This window comes from Rosa rugosa, chromosome 1, assembly GCF_958449725.1.
Source record: "Rosa rugosa chromosome 1, drRosRugo1.1, whole genome shotgun sequence".
Taxonomy (NCBI): Eukaryota; Viridiplantae; Streptophyta; class Magnoliopsida; order Rosales; family Rosaceae; genus Rosa; species Rosa rugosa.
In genome coordinates, this window is record NC_084820.1 from 20345059 (window position 1) to 20361386 (window position 16328).

Consider the following 16328-nt stretch of genomic DNA (forward strand, 5'->3'; position numbering starts at 1 on the left):
GGTGAAGATCCTTAGAGGCCATATCCTTTTGTGGCTTTACTTGTTACATCAAAGAGAAGATTACAAGCACAAGAAGGAGTACAAGAAGGAGTTCTTAATCCAAGGTGCTTCAAGGTGGAGGAAACACACACAAGGAGAGATCAAGGAGAGGAACTTTGGTGGTTCACTTGGATCGGATTAAAATCACGCTCCAAGGGTGAGTAGAACATAAACTCCCTCTTTGTTCTTCCTTACTATGCATGCTATGTTTATATACATATCACAATAAGCCAAGATCATGGGTTAAAGGAATGGATTTTATGTTTAGTTAGTAGTTTAATTGTTAAACTAATTCCGCACTAATTAAAAAGTTTTGAAATCCATCCATTCCTTCAATCGGTATCAGAGCCATTGGCTTAATTTTGATATGTTATAAACATGGCTAAGTATGTTGGTTGATGTGATTTTCTTAAGCTTAGAGTAATATGTAATTTAGATCATAAAATTTGCTTTATCATAAAAGTTATGAAGCATGTGATGCAAGGTAGATTTTATGATAGCAAGAAAAGTTTCTAGAAATTACATGTAAGAAGTGGTTTAAGTTTTATGAAACTTTGATGCATATAAGAATGTATTAAGGGGTTCTATATGTTTCTTAATTAAGGTGTTAATCTTAGAAACATGTTAGATTATATATGCTTTAGGGTATGCATGATTTTTGGCTTCAAAGATGAAGTAAACAAGCGTTCAATGGAAGAACACAAAGTTGAAATTTTATTTCCAGCTTTGGAACATGTCTAATCTAGTTATGAACTAGCTAATTTTTCATGGTGTTTGTTTTTCACTTTTGATCCATAAATTCATGAATTCAAATTTACCTAATAGTTAATGATGACATAAAATCATTTCCATGTTTCCCTCACCAAAAGGTTGGTAGAGTTAGTCATCTTTACTATTAGTTTCTCTAAATTACTCACCAAAAGTTGGAATGAGATAAAAGACATGTCTCCCTAAATTATGAGATAAAAGACATGTCTCCCTAAATCACTCACCAAAAGTTGGTGATGCATGATGAGAGACATCATCCCCTAAATTACTCACCAAAAATTGGTGTTGCATGATGTAAGACATCATCCCCTAAATCACTCATCAAAAGTGATGTGAGACATCATCCCCTAAATTACTCACCAAAAGTTAGTGTTGCATGATGTAAGACATCATCCCCTAAATCACTCAATTAATTTACTTGCATTAAATTAAAGCAATTTAGTGGTTAATTTATTTTGAATAAGTTAATTATGCTTGTTTAATTAACCTTATTAATCTTAGTTAATTAAAGGATGATTATGGACTATGGCCTAATATAATTGAGCATGAGATTGGCCGACTATTCATTTTGAATGAATGTGGTTATGTAATTAAAGTAGTTAATTCATTTGGGTTATGTAATGAATTTAGTTAATTCATTTGGTTGTGTAACTAAGTAGCTTATTTAATTTATTCAAGTTTGATTAAATTTAAATGGGAGCTTGTATGCCCCTTATCCACTCTTGTAATAGAAGATGGAGGCACATGAGGATGATTCAAAGAAGAAGTTTGAAGTCATCTAGCCTTGAAAGAAGTTCAATTGCAAAGTGTAATAGCTTAGCTTAGTTATTTAATTTTCGTAATCGTTACGCGTAATTAAAATCAACCACCCAAACATGACCTTGATCCAACATATTGGCTCATGTTGGATCGAACAACAAGTCCATAATCATCCTATGTGACCTATTATAATTGCATGTTCGTTGCACTTGATCAAGTAATTTTATACTTCCCATGATTCCATTTGAAAAATGTTTTTGATGAAATCAAATTGTTTTTCCGAAAAACAATTAAGTGGGAGTATTTTATTATAGATCAAGTATAATGAAAAATGTGATTGCATTAGGATCAAAGAAAATGCAATGTGATTGTTATTAATGAGATTATTAAAGATGAGACTTTAAAATTCCCTCAAAGTGATATTAAGTTGAAAAACGAAGAAGACATTATGAATGCTTCTTTGTGGCCTTCCAACATTGTAATCTCCTATTAGATGTTCTTACATGTGAATATCATTCCGAACGGGGGTATTTCTTGCTAGGAGCATTAAAAAGAGGTTATTCAACATTTGATGTTGTAAGGTAGGGACAAATCTTGGTCAATATTCTATTATGATGAGATTTAATTTTTGATCTCTATACTTACATGAGATGATGGGTATAGCTTAACTAGAGTAATTTATCAATATCCTATTATGGTGAGACTTAATTACTTTAGAGGCCAAAGTTATGGATATTCACATTTGATGTGATTGGATAAGAGTATCCTCTCATGGAAATTAAGTTGACTTATAGTTCTATTATGATGCGGTTGGCTTAATAAAAATGAGTCTTCCATACTCACTAAAAGTTTTAATTTATACTCTCGAATTCCTTGAGGGACTTAGAATTTGTTAAAATACACTACACCAATTTTGTTATCAGACAACACTTTTTGCACAACGAAAAAAAAAAATGTGTTGTGTGATGAAGAAAAGTGAATCACACAACATGTTTAGTAAACTTACGTTGTATAAGGTGGTTAAAATTCTGAAGTTTTTGTTTAGAAGGTCATTGCACAACGGTTACAAGAATAATCTGTTGTCTGAATCATAAAAAAAAATAGCGGCAGATTTCCCTCCCAGATCGACTCAAATTTGGCTCCAAATTGGTACTATATAGCACAACAGTATAGTTATATCTGTTGTATGAGAGTACCATGCAAAGCATGATACAACGGTTTTTGACTTTTTGTTGTGTGATGAAGTGGGAAATATTGAATGTGCCTTTATTTGGCCTAAAATGGCACTCGAGCCCCCCAAAAACCTCTGAGTTTTGATTGAAATATAGCACCAAATTGATAATCAGACAACCAAATGAGTTGTTTCCGTTGTGTAAATGAGCATTGGCTAGCATGTTACTTTGGTAGCATATTATAGCGGGAACTTTTCCCTCTTTGGAACCTTAGTTGAGATTTAATTTGTTCACAATCAGACAACAAAACTTCATCTTTACGTTGTCTGATTCATAAAGCAAAAATTAAAAGCCCGCCACAACTTAATTAATTAGCTAGCTAGGTTTATTGGATTTGCTCTCCCCACGCGTCTAACACTTTGTCAAAACAGTGCGCCGTTTCCTCTCGTCGAGTAGCTCTGTTCTCAACTTCATCAAAAACCATCACTCGTTCTCTCATCAAAAGACCATGGCTCTCTCATGAAAACACCATCCGTCATCAAAACACATGCATCTCGATTAGGTCTATCTCTGAGAAGCCATGCCAACCCATTCCCTCTCTCATCTCCCCTCAGCTGCAAACCAAATAGGAAGCCGCTTGGAGGTTTGATTCTAAGCAAAATCACCAACTCATTCGAGACCCCTCATACTCCACCGCACTCTGAAGCTTGTCTCTGACCTGGTGTCGAGACAGCCCACCTCTCTGGCCTCACCTTCGCCTTCGTTCACTCCAATTCAGTGAGTGACCTTTCAGAGATAGATTCAGACTCTCCACTATTTCTATCGCTAAAGCCGAAGGTACTACAATCTTGGCAAACTCACTAATTAATCGACTTTGATTTCATTTCTAGTTTCTCAGATTTCTATTCTTGTTCTCCGAGCAGCGAAGAGAAGCAGCTTTTTTGGGCTATGGAGCCTCGCGTAGGGGGACGATTCCGAGTCGGCCGGAAGAACAGTAGTGGATCCTTTGGAGAGATCTACTTAGGTGCGTTGCTCACTCCTTCTTTTTGCTTTCTTGCTTTTCATTATTGCTAACTCATGTTCTGGTTTAGTATCTTGATCGATCTGTTTGGTTTGATTCTGACGAGCAACATTGGGATTCCAAATTCTCCGATCGGAATCTCCACCAGAAAGTCCACAAGCTCCTCGAATTGGCACCGTTTCGGAACCCCAGTTGGGGAGGGCTAGTTTCTGGTGATGTAAAGCTCATGGTGGTGGCCAAGGACGGGTTTTGTTAACTGGTATTTCTCTCCTCGAATTTTCATGTTTTTGAAATCGATTGGGTTTTGGGTTTGATTGATTTTTTGGTTAAATGGATTTGGGGATTGGGGATTTCATAGAACTCGATTTGGGGTGTTAGCTAGGGTTTGCTGTTAATATTAGTGCTCAGAATATTTTGTCATTAATATTCTGACATCAGTATTTTGACCATTGGTAATAAATATTCCCAGTTTTCACTGATGATATCATTGTCTTGCATTAGTTTAGACACTTTTAATGATCATGATTCAGCAACTTATGGTCTTCTGTGAATGTTTCTATATAAAATTTTTGAAGTCTACAGCCTATCCCAAAAATTGTTAAGTTTGATATGATAAGTATTCATTTCTCTACAATTCCAGGTACCCAATTCTTGATGTAGTTCTTCGTGCCATTTAAGCTCTTTCTGTTATTGATGGTCATTCCCAGCACATCTGTTTAGACAAGGATCTCTTTTAGCTGGTTTGTGCCTTGCTCAAGTTCCCTGATAAAGTTGAGGTACATTATGTCACTCAGAAATATGAAGTACGTGCAAACTTATAAATGTCATAGTGATGAAGTTGTTAGTGATGCTGTTTCTTTTAGCGCTTCCAGATAATGATATGGCAATTGGTAGTTTGCTGAACTTTTTTTTATTCTTGATAGTATACTCCAACTTTAACATACAGGATTAACATTCTTATGTACTTGTATAATTTATTATAAGCTCCCCTTTCTTGAAAATATATTCTAAAAGGATATTCAACATGAATGAGTTCTCTTTGATGTTTGATTCCACAAATATGTATTGTAGATTTGTAGTTATCTTCCAAAATAAGAAAAAACCTTGTATACAGTGTTTATCTTTTTGAATAAGAGCATGAACGAGAAAATAAGGTACTTGAAAATAAAGAAAATGGTATACTGAAGATTTTGGCTTATGTTTAGTGAAGTTGATGACCATTTGATAACTAAATCCCTTCTCAAAGTAGGAGCCAAAGTTTTGTGAACTAGAGAGAGGTGTGGTATTTCAAATTGCGGATGTCAAATGTTGTTAAACCCAAGAAAATCATAAAGAATAAATTACCGAAACATGCTAAGTTGATGCTGTATTTTCTAACACTTCGTCAGTTCGTCAAATGGTAGATCAAAAGGGTATAAGGTGATACTTTGATAGACGGTTAACAATTTTTTTTTTTGTAGGTTCCAAATTCTTGTGTTACAGCTGTAGTTCTAGTTGCAAATATTCTTTCAGATGTACCTACTCTAGCTTCAGAGTTATCACAAGGTAAATTGTTTTAATTCTTTATCCACCTCTTCTCTTTAGCATCATCTGGTTTTGGTTTGATAACACTTGATGAAGTGAAAGTGACGCTCTCTATTCTTCCAGATATGCTTTTCTTACAGGGTCTGCTTGATGTGTTTGCCTTTACTTCAAATGACTCAGAAGTCAGAAGCGAGGAGTGCACTGTGGAACATCATTGCAAGGTTACTGGTTCGAGTTCCAGAAAAGGAAATGAGCTCCTAAACTCTCGAGCAGTATGTTTTGGTTCTAGTTAGCAAATCTAATGTGATTGAAGATGATCTTCTTGACTGCCAGTATTAGTGCTCAGAATGGTGATCGTGGCTTTTTCATTTTTTTTCAGTCTTTAATCAATTCTTGCATTTTTCGTTGTCCAAAGTTGTGTTATTGTTTACTGTAATTCTTTTGGTAGATTTTGTTTTTTTTTTGTTTTTTGGTTTTCTGAAGAAATAGTTTTAATTTCTGGGTTCTTAATTTTTTTTCAGTTTTTATTTTAGGTGAGTGGCGATTATTGCTTGTGAAATACTGTGATATCCCGCACCTGATTTTGATTTATTGTCTTTGAGTTAGATCTTTTATTGTGATATTTTTCTCTATTTAGGACTCCTGTTGTAGTGTGTGTGTGTATAATGATTGATATGTTTTGGGTGGTTATTAGATAATTGTTTTATTTTATTTTAGTGTTATTTTGTTCTCTTTTATTCTGGGAAGATAAGAAGGGAGCGGCCAACTAAAGAGAGGGGAAGGGGACGGGAAAGAAGAGGGAAAACAGGGAGAAGAAGAAGAAAGAGAAAAGGAGAAGAAGAAGGGGGAGACTGATCGAATAAAAAGAAAGAGAACAGAGAGGAAGGAAGAGAAAATAAAGAGAAGAGAGGGAGGAGGAGAAAAGCAAGGCAATCAGGAGAAAGAAGAAGAAGAAGAGAAAAGAGGGAGCACGGGGAAGAGAGAGAAAATAAGGAAAAGAAAAGGAAGAAGAGAGAGATGAAAAGAGGAAAAAGAAGGAAAACAGAAGGGAGGGGAGCACGACTATTTGAAAAAAAGAAAGAAGAACGAGAAGTAGAAAGGGGGAGATGGAGAGGGAATGAGGAGAGAATTGGAGAGGTTGGGGCTTTACATAAAGGCTGTGATTGGGTATTTCTAGATTGGAGGAGAGTAAAGCTATAGAATGGTGGGAGTTTTGATTTGGGTGTTAGAAGAAGAAGAAGAAGAAGGAGATGAACGGAGGAGAATGGGAGTTTGATTTTGCTGCTCTTGAAACTGAACTGTGGTAAGGCAAAGGGAGGAAGATTTCAGAAGTGAAGGGTTTCCATTTGGGCTGTTCAGTATATATGGTTGTTTTGCTATAGGTGAGTGACTCCTATATCTGAATTTGTGTTTCCTTGAGAATAAGCTTTTCCTGATTTTGTTTTTACTGTTTTCGTTATGCTCTTTATGAGATTGGTCTTGTGAATGTGAGGTTTCGGATTCAATGTTCTATGAATTTTTGGTTGTGAACTTAGATGGTGATTTCTGATTATTTCTACATCTCTAGTTTCCCACATGTTTTTTTTTTGGGACTAGCAAGGGTAAGTAATTGCTCAGTAAAGTTTGTTCTGTTTCCTTCTGACACTTTGGTGTTAGAAATTGGGTGTTTTTGGTTCTACGATGCCTATCAAATGTATGGTATTAATCCTCTATTTTCTTTTGTACTTGGAACTGATGTGAACTGTTTTGGGATTAGTTTTGGATATTATACTTGTTAGAAGTGTTCTTCGATTTATTATTAGCCTTTGAAATTAGTTTGGTGTGACAGTTCTTGAGTTTGGTAATTAAGTGATTAAGGGAATGTTTGTTTATTTTCCCTCAATTCTTACGGGGTTTAGATTTGATTGCAAAAAGCTTAGTGTTGTGATTATATTTCTAAGGTCAGGGGACTTTTGAGTCTTATGTTGGCTGTTTATTGATTTGATGTTGGTGGAAAAGTTGAATTCCAATTGTTTGTGACTTCAAGTTAGACCTGATGTTGGTGTTTAGTTGTTGTTACTTTGATTTATTAGCGTTCGCAATCTTGTAAAACTATTTTGAGTTTTCTAGTTAACTTTTACTTTGAAGAGTTTTGTTTTTTGTTTTTGTCAGACAAAAACAATAGAGAGTAGAGAACTTGTTTTCTTTCTCCTTATTTAATTTTTACGTTCTGCTTGTGTTTAATTTTGCCTGAAAAAGATACTGATTTGTTTTGGTTTTTCAACTTGGAGAGGCCTGAAATTAGAGTTGAGTTTTCAACTTACCAAATCGTAGATGTAGCTGTCATTTGCAATTCTGGAACACAGAAAGTTGTTAAGAACTGGTAACCTCTATGTTTCTTTCTCTGGATCAATTTATTTTTGTTCTGTATAGTATACATGATCATTGATTTGATTGGGAACCAACACAGCCTTAAAAGAATGCTATTTGGCTTTTTTAGGTCCCTATCCCATTCTTGTGCAGCCTTGAAATAATTCAATGCTGAAAATGCTTTCTTGGGGATCCTCTTCAACAAGGTCAGATTTTATGATTCTACTTTTCATATTTTTTAAAGTCAAGAGTTTCAGTGATAGCTCTATATGATTTTTAAGAAGAGCATTTGCTTGTATGTACATTTATATTACTAGTGGTGACTTTGACTAATTGTTTTTAAAGTACTCATGCATTTCACTTTTGTTTCATACATAAATGATCACTATATCGATTCGAAGTTTGTAAGTAACATTGGTTGGTATATATTAGCATGTATCAATCAAATCATATTAAGAGTGTAGCAAATGACTAATATACAGCTCAGAGATGTATATGACTTCTATTTGGACAACTTGACTTGCAACTTTCAATATTTAAATCATAAGCATAACAATTGGATATATGCATTTTTGGATGGCATGCAGAAGGTTGTGTTCTGATGGATAGAAAGGAATTTCAACTTTCTAAAGCTTATTTGTTTGTATATAGGTTATGGACTGGCTTTTTTGGCTGAGGTGTCTTTGGTTGGACATTTGGACAGAAATTGCAAACCACTCGCTTCAACTTTAAAGGTTTGACACCATGGCTGCATAGACAAAAGTTCCTGGAATAGTGGGAAGACAAGAGTTTGTATCAATATGTTAGCTATTGAAACCAAGTTCGTGCACAAACTCTATATGTGGCATGTTTTACGTAGTTGTATCAACTTTTGGGAAATGCTTTTAACATTAAGAGATATATGGAATAGGTTTGATTACTCATTTGAGCATTTGCAATGTGTTTTCTTTCTAATTGATCAACGATCTAGACGTACCATTATTTAGGTAATAATGGAGCATTAATTTTGCCTAATTCTGATCACACAATGATCAGGTAACAAAAATAGGACAAAAACACATTGTAATCAATTATATCGCACATCGGTTTTTAACAAATCAGTGTCTTCTAATTTATACTCAGACAACTGAATTAATTGAACTCTGTTGTCCTAAAAGTTAATCACACAACAGAATCAATTGAACTCTGTTGTCTTAAAGTTAATCACACAACAGATATAGTCCAAGAACTGAAGTTTGAAGATCAATCAGACAACAGACAAAATAAAAAAATGTTGTCTGACACGCTTAACATACAACAGCTTAAAACTGGCACTGTTGTCTGAAGACAGCGCCTCAACTGCTGCGCAGCTGCGCTTGGCATCTGCCGAGCCATCTGCCGAGCTATCACACAACAGTTATAACAAATACCTGTTGTTTGTGTGTTTATCACACAACTGTGTTCCACCGTTGTCTGATTTTTCATCAGACAACGGCTCACTCTACAACGGTGGGTCTCCATATCCCACAACGGTTTTCTGCCGTTGTCTGATAACATTTTTGGTGTAGTGATAGTGAGAGGGTGCCATTTGATTCTTAAGACCCGAGTCACTTGGTTTAAAATCAATCTCACTTCTTTTATTTTATGTTATGTAGACTGCAATATGTCAGGACATCCTATCACCAAAATTCTCAATGAAAATCGTCTTGAGGGCCTAAACTTCAATAACTGGCTCCGCAATTTGGAAATTGTATTGACATTCGATAAGATCGTTTATGTCTTACAAAATGCACCCCCTCACACTCCTTTGGCTCAAGATGCAACCGATGAGCAACGTGTTGCTTATCAAAAGCATAAGGATGATGACACTCAAGCTAAATGTGTTATGCTTGCATCCATGAACTCACAACTTCAGAAGCAACATGAGAATATGGATAGCGCCAGTTCTATATTACTCCATCTCACTGAATTGTTTGGTGAGAGAAATAGAAATGTGCGATTCACAGCTGTCAATGAGCTTGTTAAGACAAAGCATGTGAGGGGTGCTCCTGTGCATCAACATGGTCTAAAAATGATAGGCCTTATTGAGCAAATTCAAGACCTTGGATTTGCACTTGATGCGGAGCTAGCTCAAGATCTTCTTCTATCCTCCCTAGATGATTCATTTTCTCAGTTCATAATGAACTATAATATGCAACAAATGGATCATACTCTTTCTGATCTTCTCAATATGCTGGTATCAGCTGAGAAGCAAATCAAGAAAGAGAGTGGGAGTGTGGCCATTGTTGCTTCTTCTTCCAAGTCCAAAGGCAAGGGAAAAGGGAAGAAGAAACAAGTGGCAAAGCCTAAAGGAGCAGTCCAAAAGAAGAAGAAGAAGGAACAAAATGAACCAAAATGTGTTTGTTTCTTTTGCAACAAGGATGGGCATTGGAAGAGGAATTGCAAAGCTTATCTTGCATCCTTGAAGAACCAGTCTTCAACAGCAGGTATGATCAATGTGATTGAATCAATACTTACAGTTAATAATACTTCCACTTGAATAATTGATTCAGGTGCATCTCACCATGTTTGCACTTCGTTGCAAGACCTAGTGGGAGCAAGGAAGCTTAAAGCTGGAGAAATTTCCCTACGTGTAGGAAATGGCACAAGAGTTGATGCCAAAGCCGTGGGGACTTAAATTTTGAAGTTACCATCAGGAGATACATTGGAGTTAAATAATTGTCTTTATCTTCCTATATGTATAAAGAACCTTATCTCCATCTCCATGCTTTTGAAGGATGGTTATAGAGTAGTTTTTGATAAACTAAGTGGTTTTGTATCTATTAATGAACGCATAATATGTCATGCTAATATTATTGATGGTCTCTTTCATCTAGCTTTAGATGGTAGTATTAACTGTATGAAGGAAAATGCTTTGGGATCTAAGAGAACTCGAGAAACGGTTAACCCCATTAAGATGTGGCACCTTAAGCTTGGTCATATTAGCCAAGATAGAATTCACAAATTATCCAAAAATGGATATTTAGAGTCGTTAGGATCTGATCCTATGCCTACTTGTGAGTCTTGTCTAAAAGGAAAAATGACTAAGTCACATTATGGTGGACAAAGAACAAGAGTTAAAGAACTCTTAGGCCTAATACATACCGATGTATGTGGTCCCATGTCCACTATTAGTAAAGGTGGATTCTCATACTTCATAACTTTTACCGATGACTACTCTCGATTTGGTTATATATACCTTATGAAGCACAAATCTGAAGCCTTTGAAAAGTTCAAAGAATTTAAGAATGAAGTTGAGAAACAAACCGACAGAAGTATTAAGGCTCTAAGATCCGATCGAGGAGGTGAATACTTAAGCAATGAGTTTATTGATTATCTCAAACAAGAAGGCATTGTTTCTTCATTAGCTCCTCCTGGAACACCACAACTCAATGGTGTCTCTGAAAGGAGAAATCGAACTTTGTTAGACATGGTTCGTTCCATGATGAGCTATACTGATTTACCTATATCCTTTTGGGGATATGCACTTCAAACAGCAATTTATTTGTTGAATAGAGTGCCTTCCAAGTCCGTCCCTCTTACACCATATGAGATGTGGCATGAGAAGAAACCAAGTCTTAATCATATTAAGATTTGGGGTTGTCCAGCTTATGTCAAAAAGACTAGAAGCAGGCAAGCTTGAAGCTAGATCAAGCAAGTGTTTATTTGTGGGATATCCTAAAGATAGTTTAGGATATTATTTCTATCAACCTGAAGAACAAAAGGTGTTTGTTAGCAGGAATGCCACTTTCCTTGAAAGGGACTACGTCCTTGATGGAAATGTTGAGCAAATGGTAGAACTCAAGGAAGTGTCCAACAAGCCACAAACTAACACTTCATTTCCCGTTGAACAACTTCCTGAACCAACTATAACACAAACTCCAAGAATATCTAGTAGGATCTGGATACCTCCCAAGAGGTATGGTTTGTGTCATGAAAGCCTTGGGGAGTTAAATCTCCTTGGTGACAATGAAAAACTGCATGATCCTTCTAGTTATAATGAAGCAATGTCAAACGTTGACTCAAAGAAATGGCAAGAAGCCATGGAATCCGAGATTGACTCTATGTATACCAATCAAGTCTGGACTCTCGTTGACCCTCCACCTGGTATTAGACCAATTGGAAACAAATGGGTCTTCAAGAAAAAGATAGGCTCAGATGGTAAAATAGAAACCTACAAAGCTAGGTTGGTGGCAAAGGGCTATAAGCAAAGAGAGGGCATTGACTATGAAGATGTGTTCTCTCCTGTTGCCATGGTTAAATCTATTCGGATATAAGCAAGCTTCAAGGAGTTGGAACATCCGTTTTGATGATACAGTCAAGTCTTTTGGTTTCACACAAAACATGGATGAACCTTGTGTTTACAAGAAGGTCAGTGGGAGTGCTGTTGTGTTCCTTGTACTTTATGTAGATGACATCCTACTCTTTGGGAATGATGTAGGAATGTTATCTTCAATTAAAGTTTGGTTGTCCAAGACCTTCCTTATGAAGGATCTTGGAGAAGCTGCCTATGTACTAGGAATAAAAATCTATAGAGACAGATCAAAAAGATTAATTGGATTATCTCAATCCTTGTACATAGACAAAGTGCTGAATAGATTTCACATGGAACAATCTAGGAAGGGTTTTCTGCCTGTCAGACATGGCATTCACCTTTCTAAGAAAATGTGCCCATAAACGATTGAGGAAGTGCAAAAGATGAGCAAGATCCCATATGCATCTGTAATAGGGAGCCTCATGTATGCGATGCTATGCACAAGACCTGATATCAGTTATGGCGTAAGCATAACTAGTCGATATCAGTCCAATCCAGGTTTAGAACACTGGAATGCTGTTAAGAATATCCTTAAGTACTTGAGAATGACTAAAGATTTATTCCTCGTTTATAGAGGTGGTGATTTGCAATCAGAGTTGCAAGTGGAAGCATACACAGACTCAGATTTTCAATCTGATGTGAATGACAGAAAATCCACATCAGGGTTTGTCTTCACCTTGAATGGAGGTGCAGTAAGTTGGAGAAGCTGCAAGTAAAGTGTTACTGCAGATTCCACTACTGAGGCAGAATATATTGCAGCTGCAGAGGCTGCAAAGGAAACAGTTTGGATGAAAAAGTTCAACACTGAACTTGGTGTGGTTCCTACCATTGAGTCACCGATTCCACTTTACTGTGACAACAATGGGGCAATTGCTCAAGCCAAGGAACCAAGGTCTCATCAAAAATCCAAACACATCGAAAGACGTTTCCATATCATAAGGGAGATTGTTAATCGTGGAGACGTTAACATTCTCAAAGTAGCATCTGTTGATAACATATCGGATCCATTCACTAAGCCTTTATCACAAGCAAAGCTAGAACAACATCTTGAGAAGATGGGTGTACGTTTCATGGCTGATTGGGTTTAGTACAAGTGGGAGATTGAAGGAATTGTGTCCTAAAACAATCATTTTGATGTAATTATTATTGTAATTATTATTAATCAAAAGGGCAAGTTTATTGTTCATTGCTTATATTTATATTTGATTGAACAAGGTCCAAGGAATATGAGTTAAAGAGAAAGTAATCTAAAGAGTTAGATGTGTGAGACCTTTACTCTTTCACACTCTTATCCTAAAAGGTTCCTAGTCATAGGATTATCACTTGGACATTGATAATCCGGAAAGACTAGCACATACTATGTATGCTCAATATGGAGGATGATATGTCTCTTGTCATTTGTGTAGAGACACTAATACAAGTATGTGGGTGCTCTTAACTTAAAGAGTACACTGAACGCGATCATTAGAGTTCTTGTATGGAGTCTTACTTACATGTCAAACTTGAACTCTAAATTGCAATAATACAAATTAGTCCTTTGACCTGAGACACCATAGTTGTCTTATGAGTGAATGGATTATCTCTTGATGATGCAATAATATTGTGTCCCTTAATGGATATAATAGATGCATTCATTGGTATAATCAATTCGGTCATGGAGACATGTGAGTGTACAACAAGGAATCTCTATCCTTAAGTAAATAAGGTGTATGTTCAAAGATGTGATTCAATGAGTCTTTGGCCAAAGCAATGAATGAGATTTAAAAAGGAGTTTTTTTAATCACATTCTAAGAATCACATAAGAATGAAAATCACATTAGGGGATTGACATATCAATTCCATACCCCGATGATGTGATTTAGAACATAGTGTTAGAGAAGGACCGTATTGTATTGTAATTCCAATTGAATAGGTTCTTTGTCATTCTACATTAACTAGGGTAGTCATGATATGTTGCAAGACGTCACTCATGACTTGTGAAGTCCCCGAGGATTAATAAACATTTATAATCCTAATAACAAGGGAGAATCAAAAATGGAGTTTTTGATTCGTAAACAAAATAGAATGGTTTCTATAAACTTCACTGCCTTATTAATTAGAACCTAAGAGATCGCACACCATATAAGTGGATCCTTGAGATTGTATATGAAGAAGATTAAACAAGAGTTGGTTATGACCAAATAATTAATTAGATTTATTATTTGGACATAATTAGGTTTTTCGGGTAAAACCGAACCTATTGGGCCTAAACTATTGTCGGGCTTTTCGTGTGGACTTGGGCTTCACTAAATGAGATTTAAATGAAAGCCCAAGACACATTTTTAGTGCCCAATAACAAGTATGGACCAGCCAAAATATTGGCTTTATGAAAGTCAATATTTTCTTTTAGTAATTGGAGTTATTTCCTATTATATAAAAGTGAAAGCATGGACAAAGAGAATAAGTGTGTCTCCACACTATTATTTTCAGATTTGAGAGAGAGAGAGAGAGAAAGAGTTCTCTCTTGGTCCATTTTTCAGAAATTAAAGGAAAGAAGAACACTTGCATAATTTCTTCTTTTCTTTCATCTTTCTTCATCTCTTGATTCACTTGGTGAAGATCCTTAGAGGCCATATCCTTTTGTGGCTTTACTTGTTACATCAAAGAGAAGATTACAAGCACAAGAAGGAGTACAAGAAGGAGTTCTTAATCCAAGGTGCTTCAAGGTGGAGGAAACACACACAAGGAGAGATCAAGGAGAGGAACTTTGGTGGTTCACTTGGATCGGATTAAAATCACGCTCCAAGGGTGAGTAGAACATAAACTCCCTCTTTGTTCTTCCTTACTATGCATGCTATGTTTATATACATATCACAATAAGCCAAGATCATGGGTTAAAAGAATGGATTTTATGTTTAGTTAGTAGTTTAATTGTTAAACTAATTCCGCACTAATTAAAAAGTTTTGAAATCCATCCATTCCTTCAGGTGTTATCCCCAATAACAATAGGGATAGAGTCAGAGGCATTTTGGTTTCGGGGAAAAGGAAAATACTGACAAACTGGGGTGGGACGACGACTGCTAGAGGCCAAATTAGCATGGGAAATAGGATTGAAAGCCATTGGTAACAGAAGAACTGGGGGAACACTTAGGTGGGTAATCGTGGAGTGAACAACAAAGAGGTAGAGCCAATTTATACACCTCCAAGTGCATGGGGAGCACTTAAAGCTGGAGACCACTAGGTCTCGCATGCAGAAGACTGCTACTCGGGAAGCTAGAAAATCATCTAGGAAACCAGAAAACACAAACAGAAAAACACTCAAATAATCTAAATGTAGTAGTTTGGAAAACACAACGATACTCAAAAACCAAAGAGTATCGAGTAGAATCCCATAACCAATTAAAAGAAGGGCATAATAATCATTGCACAGAGAAATATGATAAGATCTACGTAAGGAAGGGATAAGATTTACTCCCTGAAAGAATCGAGGCAGAAGATCCCGAAGATTGCATTCTTGAGTCGGAAGACGAGGCGCTCCAGTCATTGTGATCCTTGAAAAGGAAATAATCTAGTGGCCAGAAATAAACAGCGAATCTCGCCCAACCTCGATAACCAGCAAGTTCCTAAGCCTCTTGATATAGAGGTTATGATTTGTGCCGCCCTCGTGCTCTAGATACTGACCATATCTGCAATTGCTAAGCTTACTGATGTCATCCTTAGCCTGGGTAGTCGAGAAACTGATTCCCAGCCATAAGTCCCTCCATGTGCTGGTCCAGAAAAACCAGCAAACAAGGGTGATTACGAAGGAGAAGGTCGAAACTGGAAACCCTAAATCCCCAGAAATGGGGGCGCGTTCCCAAAGGTTCCCCATTCCATCTTCACTCTCTTAATTATATATATATATATATAGATATATATATATAGATATATATATATATATAGATATATATATATAGATATATATATATATATAGATATATATCTATGTAGGGTCAAATATATTTTTTCTATTTTTTTTTTAAATAATATTTTTTCTATTTTTAAGCAAAATCGATTTCGAACATTTGGGAGGGACTCTATCTGACAGTCCTATTGTAGTACCCCAGAAATTCATTATTATTTTCCGAGGTTTTTCCAGAATTTAATTAGTGGTTATTGGACGATTTCGCGGCTCGTGGATGGAGCAGAAGTGTTTCGGGCGAATAATTATTCAGGAAGCGTCATTTAAGGGGGGCGCAAGGGTTGACTTTTTATTCGTTTGGTTTCTCTGAAAATTTCCTTCACAAAAGTCGTAGAGTGCGTCGATACGAGTTCGTGGACATGTGGAACGCGAAAATCGGAGTTCGTATGAAGAAGTTATGAGCAATTGAAAATTTGGAAAATT

General features: G+C 36.2%; 1 long non-coding RNA gene across 4 annotated transcripts; it reads left to right on the plus strand.

The window, feature by feature from the left end:
* The first annotated feature begins 3164 nt into the window (after positions 1–3164).
* On the plus strand, positions 3165–8555 carry LOC133723143 (uncharacterized). 4 transcript variants are annotated; one of them, XR_009852914.1, is made up of 9 exons: positions 3166–3575; positions 3662–3762; positions 3830–4018; positions 4400–4535; positions 5220–5304; positions 5407–6665; positions 7554–7645; positions 7763–7838; positions 8284–8555. It is a non-coding gene; the product is annotated as an uncharacterized LOC133723143 (long non-coding RNA). The 4 variants fall into 4 exon arrangements; XR_009852915.1 differs by having other exon boundaries at positions 3167–3575; positions 3908–4018; XR_009852916.1 differs by having other exon boundaries at positions 3165–3515; positions 3629–4018.
* Positions 8556–16328: the final 7773 nt, after the last annotated feature.